This window comes from Periophthalmus magnuspinnatus, chromosome 3, assembly GCF_009829125.3.
Source record: "Periophthalmus magnuspinnatus isolate fPerMag1 chromosome 3, fPerMag1.2.pri, whole genome shotgun sequence".
Taxonomy (NCBI): Eukaryota; Metazoa; Chordata; class Actinopteri; order Gobiiformes; family Gobiidae; genus Periophthalmus; species Periophthalmus magnuspinnatus.
Window position 1 is genome coordinate 35,628,472 of NC_047128.1, and position 6,520 is coordinate 35,634,991.

General features: G+C 40.3%; 1 protein-coding gene across 1 annotated transcript in view; it reads left to right on the top strand.

Moving 5' to 3' along the window:
* Positions 1–226, top strand: part of LOC117393235 (BTB/POZ domain-containing protein KCTD12-like) — a 1,101-nt gene extending 875 nt beyond the window's left edge. Inside the window, exon 1 of the mRNA XM_033991430.2 lies at positions 1–226. This exon is cut by the window's left edge and continues 875 nt beyond it. The gene's annotated coding sequence lies outside the window, so the exon portion shown is untranslated.
* Positions 227–6,520: the final 6,294 nt, after the last annotated feature.

Below are 6,520 nucleotides of genomic sequence, written 5' to 3' on the forward strand. Positions count from 1 at the left end.
CGCATCACAAATGCGCCAAATGTAACACATGAACTTTAATCAGCTCCAGTGAAGCCGCTGCAGTTTCCGTGTTCTGTGGTCGCACTTGGACATGAAGTGTCCTTTATTTGACTTCCTCATTTTTAAACGAGGACTCATCCCGCACGCGCTCACGTGCACGACAGCGCGCGGGCTCAGCTCTGTCTCTGTCCCTGGATCTGTCTGTGGATCTGTCTCTGGGTCTGTCCCTGGATCAGTCCCTGGATCTGGATCTGTCCCTGGGTCTGTCCCTGGGTCTGTCCGTGGGTCTGTCCCTGGGTCTGTCCCTGGATCTGTCCCTGGATCTGGATCTGTCCCTGGGTCTGTCCGTGGGTCACTGCCCTGTGGCTCCAGGACTTCCCTTCATGCTTCATGTTTTTCTTTCACACTTTACTGTGGATGACACATTTTGATGTTTTTATTCTTCTTCATGACATTTGCACAGTCAATATTTACTCATCATAAACCCTGTCACAGGGACAGGACCGTTACCATGGCAACTTACAATTCAAAATAAACTAGATCTTCTGAATCATGAAATGTCCTGAGAAAGTCACGTAGAAACAGGAAGCTGAAGCTGAAGCTGAAGCCCCTGAAGAACCGAATGTCTTAATGTTTCTCCTGGAGCTTTAACTTTGCATCAAATGAAAAAGCAGCTCCAGTTTATGTCAAAATGAAAACAAAATGATTCAAATAAAGTTCACACTGATGCATCGTGTGTCTGACTGATTTTTAAGAAAATACATGTATATTTTCTTCATGCATACGTGTGTGTGTGTGTGTGTGTGTGTGTGTATATATATATATATATATATATATATATATATATATATTAGGAGATTAGTGGATTAGTGGATTACCATAGAAAGAGCAGAGCTTTATCACCGCAGGGAGCAGCTTTAAGTCACATGTCTCTGATGGAGACCAACATCTGTCAGACACAGGACGTTCTACAGATTCAGAGATGTCGTCCTCCTGAGTTTAACTATGAGGGATTGTGTTTTTCTTTTACAGGTGAACCGTATAACTCCATGGTTTTATGCTGCCTTGTCTCGTCTGGAATGTTCCACACACAGTACGCCCTTTTTTAAATGAAATACACACGTTTAAACTTGTCAATATTTGTTAGATTGGCTCAGCAAACTTTCCATATTCTTATGCAACAACAACAATTACCCTGGATTTGAAAATTGTCAGTGAGATTGTGCAGTTTAATAATATTATGCCATGTTATTTCCAGTGGGAAGGAGGAGGCTTCTCTCATCCATTAGTATTTTCTCAGTGGGATCCTGAGGCATAAATCCAAGCTCTCCCTCGATGTATTTGATACATATAGACTTTGTGTAGGACGGGTGAGTGTCTCCTTGAATGTAAATGTGTGAAAGAGTGGACAGTTTCACTGAAGGAGAAAAATAATACCAAATACATGTGTGTCTGTGCAAACGCAGCCTCCCACACACTTCTGCTCCAAGAGCCTCAGAGATGGACTCTGGCACCGAGGAGACGAGAGCCACGGCCATCTGGACCAGAACGACTGAGGTTTAACCCGAGAGAACAAACCAACATGCAACATATACACAAAATGTTCTAACATAATCACACTATAACAGGAAGAATCACCAGCCTCATTGTTGCTCTAAAGTCACTTCTATAGATAAACATGGCTCCTGTTCTGTGCCTCACACTCCACACACTCCACACACACCACACACTCCACACACGCCACACACTCCACACACTCCACACCACACACACCACACACTCCACACACTCCACACAATCAAAGACATTTATGTCACATTCATGTCGTCTCTTTGTCGTGTGCATCTATGTAAACATGTAAGATGAAAAATGATACATGCTATAATATCTGCATTTTGTTGTCTATCATTTATGTTAAAGCAGAAAAAGCAGAAATGAACATGTATGAAATGACGTGGTGTTTAGGTGCAGGTCCTTTATCACATGATTTGGTCACAGGACAGAGTGGACAGCTGCTTCCTCTTCTTGGCTCCATTTAGAACAAAACCTTTAGATTTTTATTGCACAAGTGTCAAACACATGTAATAAATAAAGTATCTGCTGGTGACACGTGTGTGAAAAGCATGTTGGTCAGGACGACTTTGAACTTCTATAAAACTAAAAATAGCCTTTTTCCAGCAGCAGTGAGCTAAATAATTCCCTGCACTAAATGTATGTCTGGGCTTCATAATGTCATGTCTGTTTACATCTGGAGCTGCTCTTTTAATTCAGACGGGTTTTTAATTCAATGAAATAAAGGAATCAGTACATTTCTGCAGCAGACACCATCATTGCATCACTATGTCACTTATTTCCCTTGTATTTTTTAACAGAGGCAGTGAATATGACACTTTTCCTTTAGATTTTTGACATAAAACGTGTTATATGTTCATATTTGAAGCTGCAGTTGTCCACATTGCTCCGCTCACACCTTTAATTGTGTGACGCCTGTGTCCGTGGTGACCAAACACCTCTGAAGTTCATGTTGTTTTGGACGGAACTGAGTCTTAAGTCATAAATTTGGACAAAGACGTACATTGTGCAGTAGGAGGGACGAGAGAAGTGATCCAAATGAACTAATTTGGAGATATCACAGCCTCAAAGTGCTAAATCTTTCACTTTTTGTGCACACGCGTACTCTGACCTCCAAGTCTGTCATTATTTTGGTTCTGTGGATTTTCAATAGACACATCCCACTGTAAAACACCACATAGATAACGGATCTAAGCTGTGTCTTTGTGGAGTCAAGGTGCATGGAAAATAATTATTGGTAGCAACAAAAAGATGTGAAACGACCTCCGATCTAACACCTATTTTTACAACTCGCTGAGACGCTGCGAGACTTGATTTAATAACACGGTTTTAATCAAATCACTCAGGAAAGTCGGCTGTTAAATGTGGCGTTAGGAAAACATAAAAATCCACATATCCTGCACAAATTCCATGCATCTAGTTGATAAACATCTTCATATTAACTCAGAAATCTACATTCAGTTTAGATTTTAGAGTTGAAATGCTGTAACGTCGTCCGGACTTTAGCGTTGGGTGGGACAGAAAACAGCAGCAGGGTGTGGTCCACAGTTTTATTTCTATTTTTTCAATTACCAAAGTGCAAAGTGCAAATGGAGGTTTTGAGGAGCAGCAGAACCCGGTGTGTTTCAGGCGCCTTTTATACCGTCTCATTGACTGGATTAAACTATTGTTAATTAAAAGGGGTGTTTAAAAAAAAATAGCATTAAGCTCTTTAAAACTCAAACCTCCATAAAACCAAATAAACACATAAACTAAATGAACTTTATGCACATATTACACATAAATCCTAAAAATAAACAGCAAATATACTAAAAAAAAAAACCATAAACCCTTTAAAATGCCCCACGTTTCCCCCCGACACACGTCCCGCTTTGGTCCTGCCCCGGAAATTTTTTAAGGAGCTCGTTTACCGTGGAAGAGTTTGACACAAGGACAGAGGAGGTAAATTACACATTTTTAAAACACTATTTCACTAAAAACACTACAAAATACACAACACAAACACTTAAAAACATTCTTAAACATGTATCGCACTAATATTGCACATATTTTATTTAATTAGCTGTTCATTTTAATCGAAGCTGCGTGTCCTGGAGGAGAAAGACAAACTTAAAGTGCCACTGTGTCTAAAACTGGGTAAAAACAGAAGTTAAACATTTTAAAATCCTTTTGTGCCATCGTCTTTTTTTTTTTAAGTGCAAATAATGTTCAAAGTGCTGTGTGCGATTTAAAGTGTATACAGTGAAAGGTGCGGTTAATTTGGTAAAAGAAAATGGGCTGTTTGACATTTGTGTAGTTTGTGTAAAGGCATTTGTCAGTGATGGAAAAAAATGAAAATATGAAAACTGAACCACCGTCTGAACGATGAAAAGTCCTCAAAACGTCGCTTATAAACGGGAAGCGCCTTGAACCTCTTGAAGCTCCATGAATAAAACCATGAGCACAGTGCAGTTCTTTGATGGTCAGCTCCATTTACTGACCACAGTCCTGAGCCACAGCCGCTGTCCAGTCTGAGCAAAGTGAGGAGTCGTGTGCAGCTTCAGCCTCCTGCAGAGAACAGAAAGGACGACCCTGCTCCTACAGAGACCTTTAAAAACGAGAAATTATGAGTCTGAGAGCGGGAACACCTACGACAATTAGTATTAGCTTCTCTTACCTGAAGAAAATGAACCATTTTGTAACAGTATTTAATAAAAATACTCATGTGTCAACCCTTTGAGAGGTTTGGATTTGGAGGAAGTATTTAAATATCTGCACTTTGATTTATATTAACCTTAGATCCAGTTATTTTAGTTTTAACAGGTCCTTGTGATTGTCTAAACATGTAGCAGTCTTCATGTTATTATAATAAACAACCAGTGCAAAGTTAAGAGCTAAAAAAAATCAAAACGGCAACATAAAAGTTTCGCTCGGCCATAATGACGAGGCCGACGTCAGCGACATGGAATGAACCACACATGTTTTTATGATCTGGGCTGCTGTTTTGGTCACGACTCCCTTGAAAAATAGAGTTGTAATCTCAGTGGGACTTCCCTGGTTAAATAAACAAACACAATGTAAAGTTTTAATGTCCGTTTAGAGCATCGATACTGATTTTTAAACATAATTACTCCTCGATTACCATCATTTTTCTGCGCTCGTGTCCCTGCGTAACTGGTTGTCTCTTGTTTACACAATATTCAAACCCTATACGGTGTCTTCCCGTTTGTAGATAAGGGCTGGAGCACACCCAGGCTCCTGTGTTTTTCTGCGGTTTGTCCGTCCGTCCGTTTTTGGAGGATCTGGACTGTGTCACAGCTGTGGAGATGACACTGGCATGTATCAGGCCCTCCCATGTCTTCCTCTCGACTTCCTGTGTCACTCAGACATAAAACAGCATCATGCAAACACATCAACTCAAGATATTTTAAACTTAAGCCCAACATAAGTAACTGAACATAAATATAGTTCACCAGGTCGGGGTAATAAATGTATTTGTGCAGGATTGTAAGTGGTGGGAGGTAAAAATGATGCTTTTTCTTTCCAAAGTTGTGTATTTTGTAGTAGCTGTAATAATAACACTGACAGTGGTTGTGGTGATTTAGAGATGTTTAAATTGTACTAACTGCAGTAGTAGAAGGAGCAGATAATAAACTTTTTTGGGTTATTTAGTCGACACAGAGCGAGCAGGCGGAGTGTATAGAGGTTTTAAATAGTTCTGTCAACAACTGCTTTGGGGCATCTTCACATTTTTCCCATGAAACAATATCAATAAACAAGAAGTCGGGTGGTTTCCAGGATCCTATGTAAGAAACCGGACGTTTTTTTGGCAAGTCATGATTTTTCCACTGACAAAAGAGAATATTTGAGTTTAAACTAAATTACTTTAACCTCCAGCAGTGACACCATAAACTACAGGCCGATAAACCCTCATCTCGCCTCCAGATGTTTCCCGTCGTCACTTTAAATCTTCACTTTTTAATATTTAGCGCCAATCAGCATCTACCGTTCACTTTAATGTGGTTTGAACTGTGCACAGATCAGGTCCTGCAGAAGTAAAGACCTTTGAGGCGTTAACAAAATGGAGTATAAACAAACGAGCCCAGAGCGAGTTAATCTTTCAACTCTTTAGCAGGATTCAAGAGGCGAGGAATGGAAGATTCTCTTAAACATTAATCTATTTCTGGAAGCGTTTCAGCTGTGACAGTCATCCTGAAAACAGACGGGCCACATCAGGAAGTGAAAACGTCTGCGCTTCTGCCCTTTGGTGAAATGAACCTAAACTGACCAGGGCCAAACTTTTGTTCCTAAACACATCATCATCACTAAACTTAGACTTTAGTCGGCCAGTTTAATTGTGTTTGTGGTGAACAGTTAAGAGTTCCAAGAAACAAGTGGCCAAAACAGACAATAAAGAGTCAACCCAGTGGTGAAGTTTCCATGTGAAATAAACCAACAGTGAAAGTCATGTAGGCCAACGATGTACAAACAGTTTAAAAGCAGCAGTTTCAGGCTTTTAGTCATTTAAATGAGCCAAGAATTGTGCTTTTTATCATGGTAAAAGTAAACTCCTTATGTAACTTTGTCCTACATCCATCAGCTGCTCTAAAGCTGCAGACGCTCAAGGATCAGACGTGTTTAAAGTCGAGTAAACCAAAGTGAAACCCCCCCCCCTCTGTGTCTGGCCGCTTTGTTTTGATAAAATGTAAATTTACAACTGTGACTTTCTGTTGGGCAGATTTTGAAAGGGCACTTCCTCATTGACAGAATCTGAAATCTCTTCCCCTCTGAGCGTTTCAACAATCTACTTCCTGCCAGTATCTCCACACATCACCATGTACCAACACGAACACCCGATTATCAAAGATCAGACAGTATCACAGCTAAAGAGCGTCTAAACCGCACTATTCACACCCCCGTCTGGTTATTAGTGAAATTACCTCGACGAAAACCTGGAAAACTGAAGAAA